Here is a 19,228-nt window from a genome sequence, read left to right on the forward strand (position 1 = left end):
TCAGAACCTAACTATTTATTTTTTCCATTGTCTTATTTTGATCCACATCTGTTTCATATATGTTCTAACCTACCCCAAGAGGGACCTTGTGCAAAGAGCATAGGCTCTTTTGAGTTGAAATCCTGAGGTTTCATCTCAGCCCCTTCTCTTACTAACAATGCAGCCGGGCCTCCCAAGTCCTTTGGAACCGTAATGTCCACACCTGTGAAATACAGCTGGCGCAGCGCTGGGGAGGTGACAGAAAAACTATTACTTCTTTGGGGCACGCAGCTCCTGCAGCGGCACTTTTCAAACCATATCTTTTTAGGTGACGTGTTAGGAGGTTGTGGGAAAGAGGCGAAGCAGGCCCACGAGATACAAGAGAAAAATGGTCACCTTTGGACTCTCTTTAGAAGCTCACTCTCCCACAAACACAACTGGGTAAGATCCCTTCTGGCTCCACCTAAGTTTGGAAGTTGTTTTGTTTTGTTTTAAAATACAAAGGATGGGTTTGGCAAGTCTATTCAGTATACGGGTCCGTAAGCTCCGGGCAGAAACAGATTACAATAAACTATGAATAAAGCTGGTCACACATGCCAACCTGAGAGGCCGTGTGCTCTACTTCTGCAAATCCCAGGCAACCACAGTAGTGACGATCACCCTGAATCACTGGTATCAATCCCACCAGCACAAACACGCTTCTAATGGTACCTGTTACATTTTACAGCGATATCTTAAATTTTAGAGAAGAGTTAAGTTATCCATTAAATCCAAAGTAGTCTCCAAGATTTTTACAAACTCTCTGGGCAGGGAGAGAAAAAGTCCTGAAGTTTCATACAACTCATGAGTAACAGTACACAGAAAACAGCTTCTTTGCCGAACTACACGCCGAAAGAGGCTGCCATGTGATCACAAATTCCATCTGTGCAGCTTATAAGTTACTTGCAAAGCTGATTATCATTGAAGTTACGACTTCCAAAAACAAACGAAACCCTCAAAATCCAGGAAAAGGGAATTCACATAAACAGCAACTCACAAAGCAAGTCAAACAACAGCCCTTACCCAGACCTGTCCACTCGGATTACCATCAGCCAACCAGAAAGAGTATGTTCAATAAAACTACATTTTTCTGTATTTTATAGCAAAAACGGCCAGCTGATTATCACAAATGTTACTTACTGCTAAAACATTTAACTTACTAGAATATTTTACTCAAAAAAAAGTGTAAATGCTACTAACCCACCTACATTGCTACTACACATCAAGTTTTAGGGCAGATTTTATGTAAACATCACTCACAGCATCTTTGGTTATCAAGGATCATAAGCATCTCAAAATCGTATTAGGAGACACTCAGAAAAGCTGGTTTTTAATGGTGTCATTACCTATTTAAGAGTGAGATACTGAGTTAAAACAATGTTAGTGGTCAAAGAATCATTAAGCAATCCCTGATCATAACTTTAACAGTGGGTGGTCTGTAAAATGATCAAGAATAATAACGCTGCATTCCATGGCCACAGAGGTCAGCTTCTGCATACAAATCTTTGCAGGAAGAAAAAGGCCTTCAGAAAAGTGGGCCATTCATCTGAATCAAGTTCAGAGAATTGCCAGCACGGTGAAAAGCTACGTTATGCAAGCACATAGATGTATTCAGTGGGGGTAGATGGAAGCAGTTACATAGAGACTACAAAGGAGCCCTCCCATGGTTCATGAATAAGTCGAGGAAATGATCAGAAAAAAAAAGAGAGAGATGTTTAGACAGATGGCCCACTTAAAATGCCTGAGACGGGGCATAAGCAATTTTAATGAAACTTTAGATTCAGCATATGAATTGTTTATTTCCTCCAGGAGAGAAAAAAAAAATCTAAAGGCAAAAATTCAGCAATTTGCTGAAAAACTCACTTTTAGCAACTGGGATGGAAGAAGAATGTACAAATACAAGTTTTATTAGTTCGATAAATTCATATAAAATTCGTCACAGAGCCATCAGCTATCAAAATGAATATAAAAAGCATGGAATGAACAGATTAAAGGAATTTTAAACAGAGGTCTACTGCCAAAGCAAACAAAAATCTAAGCCGTATTATGTGAGAACTTACAACATTCCAACATTCAAGTTCATCACTGCAGAAGAAAGATAAAAGCAGCATTTTCAGAGAACCTCTTCAAAGCTAAAGTTGTCATAGTAGAGGAACAGAATCCTGCCTATATGCAATTTAAAATGTGTACATTCAAAGACAGGAGGCTGTGTAGAAGAGTGTATATCACAAAACACTGCCTAGAAAGCGTGACGGCACACCCCCGACTTTGATATCATTAGCATTACAAGTGACACCACCACACATGATACCTGGATCAGGAAATGAATACTAATATTACTTATAATCTTAGAGAATTTAATATTATGCAAATCTTATTTCTTCTGCCACCAATAAAGGGTTCAGGTTCTCAATTTAAACGCTGGGCATGACTAGTCAAGAAAGGCGATGGAGTTTAACCACCACCCCTGCAAACCCTGTGACTGGGCTGACCACAGACTCCACGTGACCTTCCAAGTTACTCAGCTTCCTTCGTGTCTTTCCTGATCAGTGAGGCCAAAGTGGTAAGAACACTTTATCCACATTTCATTAAATAAGATAAAACATGTAACACAGACTAGTGCATGGAAATGAATGCTAAGTCATTTATTACCATGAATCGTTATAACCTGATACCATGTCTGAAATCCTCTATTACTCCAACCTGTTATTTTTTTGAAATATATTAATACACAATTTATATACAGTGAAATTCAAAACTGTATGTTCATCATTATCCTTCCAGGAAATCTGCCCCTTTCCCCCAGTAGTTTCACTGCATATTATTAGACTAAAGTTTCATGTAAAGAGAACACCAAAACCAGGCACTCTTATGTGTGGCTTTTCTTCTCCTCATGGAATGTTTCTGAGGATCATGAATATTGAACAGTTCATTCTTTTTTTATCGCTGAGTAGTACTCTGTCTCACAAGCATTCCAAAACTAGTTCGTCCTTCTGCTGATGCGCACGTGGGTTTCCAGCTTGGGGTTCTTAAGAACAAAACTGCTGTAATCATTCTTTGTACGAGCCTTTTTTGAAGACAGATGTCTTGATTCCTTGTGGGTAAAAACTCTTAGGAGTGGACATATGAGGGTAAACACATGTTTAATTTTACAAAAACTGCCATCCTGTGTTACAAGGTCTTAAAACATATTAGTACCATCCCCAGCAATGGAGCTTGCCACATAATCTTGCCGTTTCGTGTTGGTTTCTACTTCCAGCCAGGACAGTGGCTCAGAATATAGCTCATTACTGTTTAATGACCATTTCCATTACGACAAATAACACTGGGGACCTCAATATTTGTCTCTGGTCACTTGTATTAAAAAATTTGCCCATTTTTTATTAAGATATTGGTCTGATTTGTGGAAATTCCTTTTTAGAAAGCTTCTGTCAGATTTATGTGTTGTGAATACTTTCTCCCCCTCTATGGTTTATAAATGTTCTTAAAAATATCTTTACCTTCAGCAGTTTTTGTTGATTTCTTCTTTTTTAATTAATGGTCTTAATTTTTTTTTTAAGAGCAGTTGTAGGTTTTCCAGAAAATTGAGCAGGAAGTAGAGTTCCTATATCCACCCTCCCTCACCCCACCCTGGGTACAGGATCCATATTATTGACATTCTGCACTGTTATGGTACATTTCTTAAAACCGATGAGCCAACGTTGATCCGTTAGTATTTACTGCAGTTCACAGTTTACATTAGGACTCACTCTCTGGGCTATACGTTCTACAGGTATCAACAAATGTATAGTGACATGTCTCCACCATTAAGATGTCACATAGAGTAGTTTTATCTTATAAATTCCCTATGCTCTACCTACTTAACCCTTCCTCCATCCCCCGGATCACTGACAGCCACTGATCTTTACTGTCTCCAACATTCTGCCTTTTCCAGAATGTTGTAGAGCCAGAATGGAATCTTCAGACTGGCCTCTCTCACTTAGCCTTAGGCATTTACGGTTTCTCCAGGTCTTTCTGTGGCTTGATGGCTGACAGTTCTTCATTGCTGAATTAAAGTCCATTGCCTGGATGTTCCATGGTTTACTATTCACTTAATTGAAGTAGATGTCTTGGTTACTACTCAGTTTTGGCAATGATTAGTGAAGCTACTATAAACATTCACAGGCAGCTTTTGGTGCAGAAACATTTTCAATTCTTTTGGCTAAGTACTAAGGAGTACAACCACCCGATCATATGGTAAAAGGAAGTTTAGTTTTATAAAAAAACTGCTAAACTGTATTCCGAAACCGCTGTAGCATTTGCGTTCCCTTTAGCAATGAATGAGAGTTTCCGTGGTTCTCACAAGCATTTGGTATTGTCAGTGTTTAGGATTTTAGTCTAACAAACATCAATCTCTGCTGTTAATGGAAAATTTTAATAGTTGTAAAAACATATGAATTTTCCCTTTTATATTCAGTGCTTTTATGTCCTTGCTAAGAACTGTTTTGACTATATCAAGGCCCAGAAAATATATTCATATTTTCCTTTAGAAGCTTTTTTATGTAGACCTGTGATTCATCATCTTCTTGTGTGATGGGAAAGAGGAAGAGGTAGGTTCATCTAGTTGTTTCAAGAAAATCTGTAGACCAAGTTCTGTAGCTTTGTCCATCAGTAAGACAATATTAGCTATTCTAGATACCTTGCCATTTCCATACAAATTTCAAATGCCACAGGCAGTTTCTTCTCCATCCTCCCCAAAGCAACCCTAACGGGATTATGTTTGGGCTTGCTCTGAATCTCTTCATTCATGGAGGGAGAGCTGACGTCTTAACAGTATTTTATCCTATGAAAATAATAGGTCTTATCTATTTTACATTTTTAATTTCTCTGGACCAAGTGTGGCAGTCTTGGATCTCTTCTGCTAGAATTATACCTATTTTTGTTTTAGTTTTCTTTGTGATGTATCATAGATTCCTTCAGAGTTTTCTTAGGTAACCTCTTAAGATGTCTGGGAAAGCTTCCTTTCCCCAATCCTTAGGCCTCATTATTTTTCCAAGCCTTAGTACTCAGACAAGTGACCACCTAGAATTTAATTTGTTAAAGTATTTGCCTAAGTTGTTCATGCTGTATCAAATAAAACTGTTAGTAGTCATTTTTTCAGTGTTGCTAGTTTATCGGAACACAATTTATATTTGACTGCTTATCGTGCAACCCCGCTAAATTTATTCCAGTAACTTTCACAGATTCCTTAGGGGTTTCTATGTAAACACAATTCCTCTGTGAAGAGGAATGACTTTACTTCTCCGTTTCTGATCTCCATGACTTTTTTTTTATTTCCTATCATACTGGCCAGGATCTCTAGTATCATCATGGTGAATAAAAGTAAAAAATCCAACTCTGTCCTGTTTCCAACATAAGGAGATAACGCAGTATTTTTCAGATTTTTTCCCCCATTTTGTGTCTTCTCTTTCTTCTGTATGTCTAAATAGGTATTAGTTAGGCTTCCTAATCCTATCAACTTAGGTCATAGAGACTTGCAAAATAAGTACTTTTTCTCTTCAGCCTGTGGAGTCTCTCTTCTAAGTTTACCAACTCTTCCTTCTGTCAACGCCAACAGCTTTCAGCCTTGCCTACAAGTTTTCCATTGCAGAGATAGTACCATTTTAGATCTAGAATTTCTAGCTGGTTATTTGTTAGTTCCCAGATCTATGCTTATATGCCCTATCAACTCCCTCATTTTGATCTTTAATATCTGACAATAATTTTAATTACTCTGCTAAAGTCCTATCTGTGATGCACATCTTAGTGGTCTCACAGTTGGTTTCTACTGAATGATTTTTCACTTGACCATTGGCCAACTTTCATGCTTGAACTGTATGTCCAGTGAATTGTTTTTTGGATCCCAGACTGTGGAAATGTAGACACTGTATTTTTCTGTTATCTTCTCCTGGGAAGTACCGATTCTCATTACAGTAGGCAGTTAAATGACCAGCTGATCACTCTGAAGTCATGGAGACTCAGCTTCGTGCTCTGCTAGGATGTCTATTTTGTTTTGCTCTCAGGGAATTAAAAGTCCAAATTCAGAAGTCACTAAAAGTCTTTATTGCAGAAACATAGTTTCCCCTAAGACACGGTCCCTCTGGGGTTTTCATGGAAAACTCAAGGCATTTACAAGCCCCTCAAATTTGGTGAGGCTCAAACTCCAAACATTACCATCTCCTCGGTGGGCAGCAAGTGAAATTTCAGCTCGGTTCATTCTGCATTCCAGCAGGATTCACATGCTAGGATTCTTGAAGTTTTTATGCACAATTCAGGAGTCAGCCATCCATTGGAAGGGAAGCAAAATTCAGATACGGAACTCCTCACTCTGTTGCTCTCGTTTTGCATGATATCCCTGCTCCATTTTCAGCAGTTCTTACAATTCTGAGCATCATTCTTCCAGAGTCAAGTCAGTAAGACTGTGGTTAACTCCTGAGTTCTGGCCATGCTCGGATACACACATTCAACGGTGACCACCTCAGGAGAGGCGCCATGCACAGGTCGAGCTCCAGTGTGGCTCCCTTCTACACAGGCTCCAAGTCCGTCCGAATTCTGACTGGTTTCAGTTGTTATCCAGAGCCTTCAAATAGCCATAGATCTCCAGAGCGTGTAACTGCTATCGGGAGGAGGGTCAGTTAGAAATGAGCCATACCACCATTACAGAAACTGGAACCTCTCCAGGCTGATTAGGTTTATATTAACTTTATATCACTGATCTCCAAAGGCAGAGGAGGAAATAAGGAATGGAAGAATACTGGGTCACATATTCATACCATTTCCACCATCAGGTAGTGGCCCAGGAACACCTGACATCTACACTTTTAAAATTTATTCATGTAACTAAATGAGAGCAGTCATATAAACACTTAATGAGAATTAATAATTTTTTTAAGATCTTATTTATTAATTTGACAGAGATCATAAGTAGGCCCAGGCAGACAGAGAGAGAGGAGGAAGCAGGCCCCCTGCGGAGCAAAAAGCCCGATATGGGGCTCAATCCCAGGACCCTGGGATCATGACTTGAGCCGAAGGCAGAGGCTTTAACCCACTGAGCCACCCAAGCGCCCCGAGAAGAAATAATCTTAAAGAAGACTCCATCCTGTTAGAAGTTCTTGGATACAAAATACAGTAAGTTTTTAAAATATTAAGCAGCTTTACTGACATAAAATTCACACACCATAAATTTAACCCTTCCAAACTTCATAATTCAACAGTGCTTAGTATATCCAGAGCTGTGCACCTATCACCCCAGGCAACTTTAAAACATGTTCCATGTTCCCCTCCCCCAATGTCCATCCCTACACCACTACTAATGTACCTTCTACTTCTATAGCTTTGCTTATCCTAGATATTTCATATAAGTGCAATCAGAGAATCTACAGTCTGTTACAATGCCTTCGTTCAGCATAATGTTTTCAAATTTCATCTACGCTGTAGGAAGTGTCAATATGTTATTTTTTGTCACTGAAAAATATTCCATTCTATAAAGACACCCCATTCTACTTAGGGTTGTTTCTGTTCACTCATTATGAAGAATGTGAGTATGAATATTTACATACAACATTTGTGTGGTCATAGGATTTCATTTCCCATGGGGATAACCCTGGAAGAAGAGCTGGGTCAGGGAGCACGGTCATATATTTTGAGAAATTGCCAAATTATTTCTGGCTTTGCATCAATTAATCAAATTCCTACCAGCAATGTACGAGGGTTCTGATTCCTCCCCGTCCTCACCAACACTTCGATATTATCCATCTTTCTTACCAACTCACCCTCGTAGGCGTAAAGCAGTAGCTAACTGTGGTTGGGATTTACATTTTCCTGAGGACAATAATGCTGAGCCTGTTTTCATGGGTTTGTGGGTAATTTGTGTATCGTCTTTGGAAAAATTTCTATTCATATCCTTTGCCCTTTCTTAAATTGGGCTCTTTTTATTATTGAGTTGTAAGAGTTCTTTACATATTCTAGACAAAAGTCTCCTCACAACAAATACATGATTTCCAAGTTTTTTCAAGTATTTTCTCCTATTCTGTTAGTTGTTTTTTCACTTTCTTAATGGTGCCCTTTAAAGCACCTTATGGGGCGCCTGGGTGGCTCAGTGGGTTAAGCCGCTGCCTTCGGCTCAGGTCGTGATCTCAGGGTCCTGGGATGGAGTCCCTCGTCGGGCTCTCTGCTCAGCAGGGAGCCTGCTTCCCTCTCTCTCTGCCTGCCTCTCTGCCTACTTGTGATTTCTCTCTGTCAAATAAATAAATAAAATCTTTAAAAAAAAAAAAATAAAGCACCTTATGTTTTTTTCCCTTTCGTTTCTTGTGCGTCTGACATCTTACGTAAGAAATCATCATCTAACCGAAAGTTAACAAAGCTCTTACAACTGTGATTTTTTTTCTTTTTAGGTTCATTTTTGTGTGTGGTGTAGGGAGGGGACCAACTTTGATCTTTTGCATGAAGATACCCAGTTGCCCCAGCAGCATTCAAGGGTATATGTAAATACTCTAAGCTGTCTTCATTGACAGTTGAAATCATCTGACCATAGTTTAACTGTTTGGATCTTCCATTCTGTTCCATTGATCAACACATCTATCCTTATGCCAGTACAACACCGTCTTGATCACCACAGACAGCTTTGTAACAAAGTTCGTGATCAGGAAGAAGTTCCCTGGTTTTGTTCTTTTCCAAGACTATTTTGGCTATGCTGAGTCCCTTGCACTCTCACACAAATGCTGTAATCAGATGACCATTTCTGCAAAACATACAGCTAAGATTGTGAGAGGGACTGCACAAAATCTGTGCATCGTGTTGCAGAGTATTACCCTCTTAGGTCTTCTGATCCCTGAATGTGGGAAGCTTATTCATTTTAGTTGTCTTTAATTTCTATCAACAATTGTTCCCCGGTTTTCAGCACACAAGTCTTTTACTTCTATTTTAAAAATTTAAGCTTAAGTATTATATTTTCTTTGGTGCTATCGTAAATAAAATTGTTTTGTCAATTGCTTTTTCAGTCTGTACACTGGTACCGTATAAAAATAAAACTGATATTTACGTATCATTCCTGTATCTTGCTACCTTGCAAAAGTCATTAGTTCTAATAGATTTTTGTGCATTCCTGAGGTTCTCTCCTATCGACCACCTAAGAGTCGCACTGTAAGAAGCAACCACCTTTCTTCTTTCTCTCCGCCATCTGCTCGTCAGCTGCAAAGCAGCAACCAGGCGTGAAAGCAACTCCATCCATGTCGGCCAGGCTGGGGTCCAGATGGGCAACACCTGCTGGGAGTTCTATTGCCAAAAACACAGTGTTCAGCCCAATGGCCAGATGCCAAGTGACAAGACCACTGGGGGAGGAGAACACCTTCTTCAGGGAGAAGGGTGCTAGCAAGCGTGCACCCAGAGTTGTTTCTGTAGCCCTGGAAACCAGTCAATGATGAAGTTTGCCCCGGCACCCACCTCCAGCTCCTCTACCCTGACCTGCTCACCACAGGCATGGAAGACACTGCCACTAACTATGCCAGAGGGCACTACACCACTGGCGAGATCATCACTGACCTTGTCTTAGACCAAATTCAGAAACGGGCTGGCCAGTGTGCAGGTCTTCAAGGCTTCCTGCGTTTCCACAGCTTTGGAGGGGGAACTGGTTCCGGTTCATCTGCCTTCTGATGAAACATCTCTCAGTCGATGTCGGCAGTAAGTCCCGGCTGGAGCTCTCCGTTTACCCAGACGTGCCACCCAAGCCCCCACCCCTGCCTCCGCCTGTTCCCACAACTGTAGTGGAGCCCCACAGCACCATCCTCACTCCCCACACCACCCCGGAGCACTCCGACCGAACCTTCATGGTAGACAACCTTCATGGCAGACATGTCAGTACTGGATGTCCAAGCTACCCTCACCTCAACATGTTACCAGGCCCAACTATCCCCCATCGCTGCATCCCTCACAGCTGAAGCCCTGAATGCTGATCGAACAGAATTCCAGAGCAGCCTGGGGCCCCATCCGCGCATCCAATTCCCTCTAGTTACCTGTGGCCCTGTCACCTTTGCTCAGCAAGCCTACCATGAACAACTTTCTGTAGCAGAGATCACCAATACACACTTGAACCAGCCAGCCTGTCAGCCAGCAAAATGTGACCCTCGCCATGGTAAAGACATGGCTTACTGCCTATTGTACTGCAGCGACATGGTTCCCAAAGATGTCACTGCTGCCCTCGCCACCATCAAGACCAAGTGTACATCCAATGTATGGATTAATACACTGGCTTCAAAGTGGGCATTAATCACCAGCCTCCCAATGTGGCACCTGGTGGAGACCTGGCCAAAGTCCAGCGAGCTGTGTGCACGATGAGGAACACCACAGCCGTCGCTGAGGCCTGGGCTCGCCTGGACCACAAGTCTGACCTGATGTATGCCTCGTGTGCCTCTGCTCACCAGTATGTGGGGGAGGGCATGAAGGAAGGAGCATTTTCGGGGGCCCGTGAGGACACGGCTGCCCTTGAGAAGGATTATGAGGAGGTTGGTGTGGCTTCTGTTGAAGGAGAGCATGAAAGAGGAGAGGAATACTCAAGTTAAAAATGGCACAAAGGTGCTGCTTTAACAGGGAAGTTTATTCTATCCTGAACATTGAGAAGTTGTGCTCTGATCAGTTAACATGTATGTAGCCATGTCTATTTTCACATACAGTTACTGACCTATGCTATAAAACACAATGCTTGCTACAGCATGCTACAGCAAGCTGTCCATTGCTCTGATGGGTTTAAATAAACTATTCCCTGTTTTAATTGAGGGACAGGAGAGATCTTTTTGTAAATTCCTTAAGACTTCCTACATACAAGATCGTGTCATTTGGAAATAGTTTTGCTTCTTCCCCATCTTAACACTTTTTATCTTTCTTGCCAAAGTGACCTAGGAACTCCAATACAATGCTGAAAAAATTTAACATCCTTGTCTTATCCCTCATCTTAGGGAGAAAAGAGTCAGTCATATCCATTAAATATAATGCCAGCTGTAGGTTTTTCAGAAATGGCCTTTGTCAGGATGAGGAAGTTCCCTTCTATTCCTAATCATTTCAGTGGTTTTTATCAAGAAAGGCTGTCGGATTTTGTCAAATTTTTTTCTGCATTTGAGATAATCCTGTGATTTCTGTCCTTTATTAATATGGTTTATTACATTGATTGATTTTGGGATGTTAAACCAACTATGTATTCCTAAGACAAAGCTCACCTGGCTACAGTGGATAATCATTTTATGTATCCCCGGCTTCCATTTGTTTGTATTTGGTGGAGGACTATTGCATTAACATTTATGAGGGATTTTGGTCTCTAGTTTCCTTTTCGCAGAACATCTTTATTTGATTTTAGTGTGGTAATATTGCTCTCATAGAATGAGTTGCAAATTTTTCCCGTTTCTATTTTTGGGTAAGTTTGTAAGGAATTGGCATGAACTCTCTTCTAACTACCTCAATGAATTCACTAGTGAAGACTTTTAGTCCCAGGCTCTTCTTTCTGGGAAGTTTTGGGATGACTGATTCAGTCTCTTTCACGTCTATGCAGATTATCTATTTCCTCTTGATTCCATGTCTACAGCTTCCATCTTTCCAGAAATTTCTTCATTTTATAAGTTATCTCATTTGTTGGCATACAACTGTTCAAGTTATTAGCTTATAATCTTTTTAATTTCTATAAGGTCCATATGCATACCTACTCTTTCATTACCAGTTTGAACTGGTAATGAACGTTTTCTCTTGGGCGGTCTACCTAAAGGTTTCCATTTCTGTTGATCTGCCCCAGAACCAAATTCTGTTTTCACTAATTTCCTTTATTGTTTTTCTATTCTCTACTTCATTTATTTTCATTTGAATTTTTAATATTTCCTTCTCTCTGCTTGCTCTGGGTTTAGTCTGCTCTTTTCCTATTTTCCTGTAATAGCAGACGAAGTGATTGGTGTCTTTCTTCTTTCTTAAAATATGCTTATAGCTCTGAGTTTCCTCCCAAACACTACTTTCAATGGATCCCAAAGATTTTGATTACTATGCTTTTGTTCTCATTCGTTCCAAAATATAATCTAATTTCTCTTGTAATTTCTCCTTTAACCCATTGATTACTTAGGTTAATTTCCACATATTTCTGAATTGCCTAAAAGTTGGATATTCTGCTGCTACTGCATGGATTGATTTATAGATAATGTACTGGATCTATTTGGTTTGTGTTTTTCAAATATTCCACTTCCTTGTTATCTTGTCCAATTGTTCTATGTTCATTACTGAAAATGAGGTACAACAGTCTACAACTGTGTTACTGTACATAAGTTAGTTCACCACTTTTATAGCTTTCTGATGGACACGTGTGTCATTATAAATTCTCCCTCTTTGTCTCCAATAACGATTTTTGTCTTAAAACTGTTTTGTCTGGGGCACATGGGTAGCTCAGTCAGTTGCATGTCTGCCTTTGGCTCAGGTCATGATCCCAGGGTTCTGGAATCAAGCCAGACAACAGGCGCCCCACTCAGTGGACAGCGGGTGGGGGCACTGCTTCTTCCTCTTCTCCCCCTGCTGTGCTCTGGCAAATGAATAAATAAAATCTTTTAAAAATTATTTTGTCATCGGGCGCCTTCCTCTGCCTTCAGCTCAGGTAATGATCTCAGGGTCCTGGGATCAAGCCTCACATCAGGCTTTCTGCTCAGCGGGGAGCCTGCTTCCCCCTCTCCCTCTGCCTTCTGCTCTGCCTACTTATGATCTCTGTCTGTCAAATAAATAGGTGAAATCTTTAAAAAAATTATTTTGGTCTGATATTAGCATTAGTAGTAACAAAATTAGTATTGTAAATATGTCTGATAACCCTATTCTCTTATTTTCAACCTATTGATTAAATCTTTGTATCTAAAGTCTATTCTAGAAAGCATTCAGTTTGATCTTGTTTTTTTATCTGGCCATTTTCAACAACATGGATGGCACTAGAGAGTATAATGCTAAGTGAAGTCAGAGAAAGACAAACACCATATGATTTCAGTCATATGTGGAATTTAAGAAACAAAACATCATAATGAGCAAAGGGAAAAACAGAGACAAACCAATGAAAGACTCTTAACTATTGTTGGTTTACCAGGAGGGAGGGAGTGGGGAAATGGGGAGTAAAGAGTACACTTACCATGATGGAAACTAAATAAATGGATGGAAAACTTAAAAAATAATAATAAAGTACGTCTATTGTAGAAAGCATATAATGTGATCTTGTTTTTTAATCCATTCTGCCAATATCTGCCCTTGATTGACATGCTTAATCCATTTACATTTAATCCCACTCAAGTGGGATTTGTATCACTCATTTTGATTTTTGCTCTTATATCATCTGTTTTCTGTTCTTCGATTCCTCCATTACTGCTTTCTTTTGTTTAAATAGGTATTTTTCTAGTGTACCCTTTAAATTCCCTTGATGTTTCATTTACTACCTAAAAAAACAAAAACAAAAACAAAAAAAGATTCATTTGACACTGAGAAAGAGAGCACAAACAGGAGGAGTGGAAGAGGGAGAAGCAGGCTCCCCACTGAGCAGGAAGCCCAATGTGGGGTTCAATCCTAGGACCCTGGGGATCGTGACCTAAGCTGAAGGCAGACACTTACCCAGGCGCCCCTCATCTACTAGTTTTGAAAGCTATTTTCTTAGTGGTTACACTAGGGATTACAATTAGTACCTTCCTTAATTTAAACACAGTTTGGACTAATGTTAACTCAACTGCAGTATCATACAGGAAATCTGTTCCAATATATCTTGTTTCCTCTACCCTCATCTGTCCTATTGCCATACAAGTTTCATTTGTATATATTGTGCCCTATCAACTTAGAATTATAACTACTCCATTATGCAGTTATCTTTTAAATCAGAAGAAAAAAGATGTACAAAGTAAAAATACATTTCCACAATCTTTTGTGTTTCCTGATGTAGTAATTTTTAACCACTTTACTACTTCATGTGTATTTTAGTTTCTGTTTAGTGTTCTTTCATTTCACCCTGAAGAACTCCATTTCTTATTTCTTGTTGAGCAGGTCTTATTGAGGAGGTCTGCTAGCAACAGATTCCTCTTGGGTGTTGTTTACCTGGGTGTTATTTACCTGGGAATGTCCCTCATTTTTATACGATAGTTTTGCTGGATATAAAATGCTTTGGTGGCGTTCTGTTTTTTTGTTTTTGTTTTTCTTCAGCACTTTATATATACCATCCTATTCTCTTTAGGACTCCATGGTTTCTTATGAGATGTTAGATGAGATGTTAACTCCTAATCCTATTGTGAATGTCCCTTTCACAGCATAAGTCTTTTCTTCTCTTGCTGCTTATAAGCTTCTGTTTGGTTTATGACAATTCGACCAATGATGTGTATAGACAGAGATCTTTTTGAGCTTCTCCCAGTTTACCAAGCTTCTTGAATATATAAATTAATGTTTTTCATGAAATTTGTAATGTGTTTGTTCTTTCTGTAAGTAAGTTCTACATCCAAATTGGAGCTCAAACTCATGACCCTGAGATCAAGGGTCACATGCTCTACCTACTGAGCCAGCCAGGTACCCCTGGCTATGATTTCTTTAAATATTCTTTCCACCCCTTTACCGTTTTTCTCCAGGCCTTCTGGGACTCCGTATGCATGCTGGTACATGTCATGGTGTCCCATGAGTCTCTGAAGCTCTACTCTTCTTCCATCTATTCTTCACACTAGATAATCTCACTTAACATTTTCAAAATTTCTGATGGTTTCTTTTGCCAGCTTAAACCTATTGTTGAGTCTTCTCTGGTGTACTTTTTTTCTTGTAGACACTGTACTTTCATCTCTTGAATTTCTATCAATATTTTCTATTTAGTGAGACATGGCTGTTATTCTGTTCTTTAATTCTTTGTATCTCGTTTCCTTTGGTCCTCTCAATATATTTTTAACAGGTTATTTTAGGTTATTGCATAATAAAGCACAACATTTGGGCTCCCTCCTCCATAGTTTCTATTGATTTTTTAACCTATAAAAGGAACAAACTCCCAAATTTCTTTGCATGTCTTATGACATTTTATTGAAAACTAGACACTGACATAATGTGGCTAACCTGAAAATGAGATTCCTCTCCCTCACCAGGACAAGCTGCACTTCTCCTCTAGCAGTCTTCAGAACTGACAACTTTCTGTTTAGTGTCTGACTATCCCCTTCCATTTTAAGCTTCCTAAAGGGCAGGAATTGTTATTACTCCAAGCCCAAGCAACTTATTACAAGGAGTGTTATTTGTTACTTTTGGAATAATCTATTAACTCTAATTCTCAAGACAAAAAGTTATTATCGTTAAAATATATATTCAAGAATTTGTTTTACCAAAAGAAAGTGACCTTTGTGAGGGAGGTCAGGACACTAATCATTTAGACCAATGTTACCTAGATTCAGAGCCATTCATTACACATGAGCACTCAAGGTATGAAATCAGTCTGACACACGGTGAGAGGTCAAAAATTCCAAAGAGTTCTGAATCATAATTTTTTTTAAATGGGCGTCTTAATTCCATGTTTCCCTTAGAGATTAATGTAAGAACTTTAGTGATTATATAAGTGAACATTAGGATACTTAGAGAGCTACTATGGTAATTTTTTTTTAATTAACAGTGCTTTCAAACAACATGGATTACTAATCTCTGTTTTCTGACACACTTCTTTGTATTCCTTGGAATATTCCAAATTTCATAAAATTTACTCAGAGAACAAATTTCACAGAAACTGTTATTTCGAACAAAGATGGAAAGTAGTGTATTAGTTCAAAGAATCAAGATCTAAACATTCATTTTCATCTCTATTAACCTATCATTATTAGATTATTTCCTTTAAAGAAAAGGAAGTACAGGCACACCTCATTTTATTGTGCTCTGCTTTATTACACTTCACAGATACTGCACTTAAAAAAAAAAAAAAGTTGAAGGTTTGTCACAACCCTGCTTCAAGCAAGTCTATCAACACCACTTTCCCATTTGCTTGTTTTGTGTCTCTTTCACATTTTGGTAATAACTACAATATTTCAAACTTTTTCCTTATTAGATGTGAAACAGTTATCTGTGGTCAGTGATGATACAGCTCACTGAAAGCTCATACAATGGTGAGCATTTATTTGGCAAAGTAATTTAAAGTATGGTGTGTAAATAGTTTCTTTAGACACAATGCTTTGCACAACTGACTACAGTATAGTGTAAACATAACTTTTATATGTGCTGGGAAACCAAAAACTTTGACTGGCTTTACTGTGAGATATACATTATTGTGGTCTTCTAGAACCAAACTCACAGTATCTCTGAGGTGTGCCTGTAATATGTCAATGTATAAATGGCTGGTGATCAATATAATGCCCAAATCAATCTCCTAGAACTCTTAATCTCATTCTGGTGGATCCCCTCATCCATCATCAAATACACAGATCATTATAGTATATATACCTAAGCACGCACACGCACATGCGTGAGTGCGCGAGCACGTACACGCGTACACACACACACACACACACACAGAAAAGAGCATTATACTGAAAAATTGTCTTATCTTCAAAAGATGTATTTTTCTATTTGCACCAATTCCACTGCCCTTTTAAACTTCTCTGACAAATCTAAACCCCCTTTAAATCTTCTTTTGGAACAAGGCTAAACACAAATATACACAAATATTCCTCCATTACCTACAGAAAATTGCCTTACACAGATCGAATAACTTTGATTTCTACTAATCATCTTTGAATTATGTAAATTAATCATCTGACATTTTACTATGAAGGTAGTGATGGTGTTGACTTAGTTTCAATTCAAAAATCAAGGATTTTATTATCCTACAAAACATATCTGGAGTTCAAAGTATTTAAGGGGGGTTAAACAAAATGCAAACATTTAATGCAACATTAAGCATGTGAAATAAAAACTTGATTGCCTAAAGAAAGCATGCTATGCTGTTACCCTGGTGACAGGTTAAAAAAGGGATTGTGAGCTGAATAGCTGTATGATATGAAATTAAAATGTTTCACATTGAACAATCCAAAATGAATTGGGAAAGGTTAGAGTAGAGGAGAGAGAAATCAATTCTCCAATGGCAGTGGTGAATGGAAACGAAGTCTGAATAGGATTTGCCAGTGGGGTGCAACAGCTGCCAAATATCCTGCAGCCAGAGAATTACAATAACCCTGATGAAGTGTGCGAGAGCTTCTGGAATCATTGCAGGGAACAGAGAAATTCTCCCGCAATAATGAGGCGATTCTGTCTTCCGTTCAGCTGTTATAGTGGAATCAAAGGAAAAATATTTTTAAATGTAATATTTAGCAAAAAAATGCATGAATAAGACATCTTAGCCACTTAGTATTATGTGCTCCACCTCACATAGATGTCCAAATCATCCAGGACGTACTCATGTTAAGTAACTAAAAAGAGCATAACAGAGGCAGATAGTAAAAGGTAAGCAAGCTTAAAGGCTAATGACTGAATTAACATTTTCTCCTTTTGTTGCTTTTGGGAGACTGATTAGCTCAAATGAAAGCGGGTCCCTTCCAAAAGCATACTATCACTGTGTGTGTGTGCGCGCATACATGCAAAGTACTGCTGGTTTAATTACACAGTCAGTTAGGAGGACTCCATGGCCATGGAAGCAGCTTACCTGAGGGGATATATGAAACAAGTATGTATAAAGTTGTCCTTTATTGTCAGAGATAGTATAAGTGTGTTAACAGTCTGCTGTGTCCTTTTCCACAGAGACATTTAAGTAAAGGAACCAACCACTACTGTACAGCAATATTGCTTCTCCCTGGCAACTATTTTCACAGGGCTGTTTATTCTGCTTCTTTCCCCAGCTATCTTTCAATGCTTGTGGTATTTTAAAACCTCAAACCTTGATTATCTAACTGAAAACTTAATAATAGGTGAGTTAATTATAAAGCCACAACCCAGAAAGGAAGGAAGAGAAAAAAAAAAAAGATAATTGCATGTGTTAGGTAAAAATCACTACAAAATTCTCTATTTTATCAGGAAGCCAGAGAAGGAAAGAAAATACGAGTATGAGTCGGTGAACATACCTTTCCATTACACTACTCTGGTGAACAGTGAAACCCAGGGCAGGCTCTGCAGCCCCGTTCATGCCCCTGAAACATTCTCTGGGGGATCAGCTCCCAGGGGTAGGGAAACACTGACTCCACACGCCCAGAGTAATCTCCCCAAAATCGGACATAACATGTTTTAAAACCTGTCAGACTAAAGTCTTTTCATCAGTGTTATCATTCGCCACAGTGAAGGAATTCCTTTTCCTGAGTCTTTCACCTCTGCTGAAATCTCAAGAGAGGTACTAGAAGCTTGAAGTAGAAACCAGAGAGTCAAAGGGTCTTGTCTGACCTCATGTAATTCACTTAGATCAGTGCTGGCAAGGGGTAGGGGGATGTCGGGAGTCATTCAATCCAGCACCGCCACTTCTCAGAGGAGGAAACTGGAGTCAAGAGTTGAAGCATTTGTATGGAGATTTGTGCCACCTGTAAACTGGGGAGCGGGGCTGGGACCAGAATCCTGAGTCCGGCCGCCTCATTCAGTGCTGGTTCCGCTGCACATGCCAAGCACCGACATTTCAGTGCCCGTGAAGGAGCCAAAAGAAACAAAGATGATATACTTTTCCTAGCCAAACTGACTGAAGAGAGGGACTGCCATAAATAAAATAAGCCAGACAGAACTCCTGGTACACATCTGAAGTGTTTTTAAGACATGTGGGGTACACAATCTCACTCTGCACGGCAGGGATCCTAATACACCACATTCCCTAATTGAAACTAATTCTCTGGGTTTATCAATTTTGTAAGAACAAGGTTTCCTATTCTAGGCTCATGTTTTCCAAGCTACTAATGCTGTAGAGTCTTTGAAAACCACTATTTTCAAAAACCATTTAATTCGGAGAAATGTTGACAACCAACATCCTTCCAAGCAGAATGGCCCATTTTCTGTAAAATCAAAATAAGACATTACAAGTACGTCTATTTTAAAAAGGCAAATCCTTTCGAAGTTGCTGGAACTTACACTCTCCAACTTTCTCTCCTCTCACTTGTTCTCGAACTCCCTTCAAATCTACCCTGAACCACCACTTCCCACACAACATTCTCAAACACTGCCCTTGTCGTCAAGGTCCCCTATGACCTCCACGTTGTTAAATTCAACGGTCAGCAGTCATTCTTCAACTATGCCGTAT

At 39.3% G+C, this 19,228-nt stretch overlaps 1 protein-coding gene and 1 pseudogene across 2 annotated transcripts in view; one reads left to right on the forward strand and one right to left on the reverse strand.

Moving 5' to 3' along the window:
- Positions 1-19,228, reverse strand: part of PCCA (propionyl-CoA carboxylase subunit alpha) — a 393,935-nt gene that overhangs the window by 148,044 nt on the left and 226,663 nt on the right. The window lies entirely within an intron of this gene.
- LOC123392409 lies at positions 9,263-10,592 on the forward strand (annotated as a pseudogene).

Source organism: Mustela putorius, unplaced genomic scaffold (assembly GCF_011764305.1).
Source record: "Mustela putorius furo isolate JIRA1106 unplaced genomic scaffold, ASM1176430v1.1 tig00000551_pilon_pilon_pilon, whole genome shotgun sequence".
Classification (NCBI taxonomy): domain Eukaryota; kingdom Metazoa; phylum Chordata; class Mammalia; order Carnivora; family Mustelidae; genus Mustela; species Mustela putorius.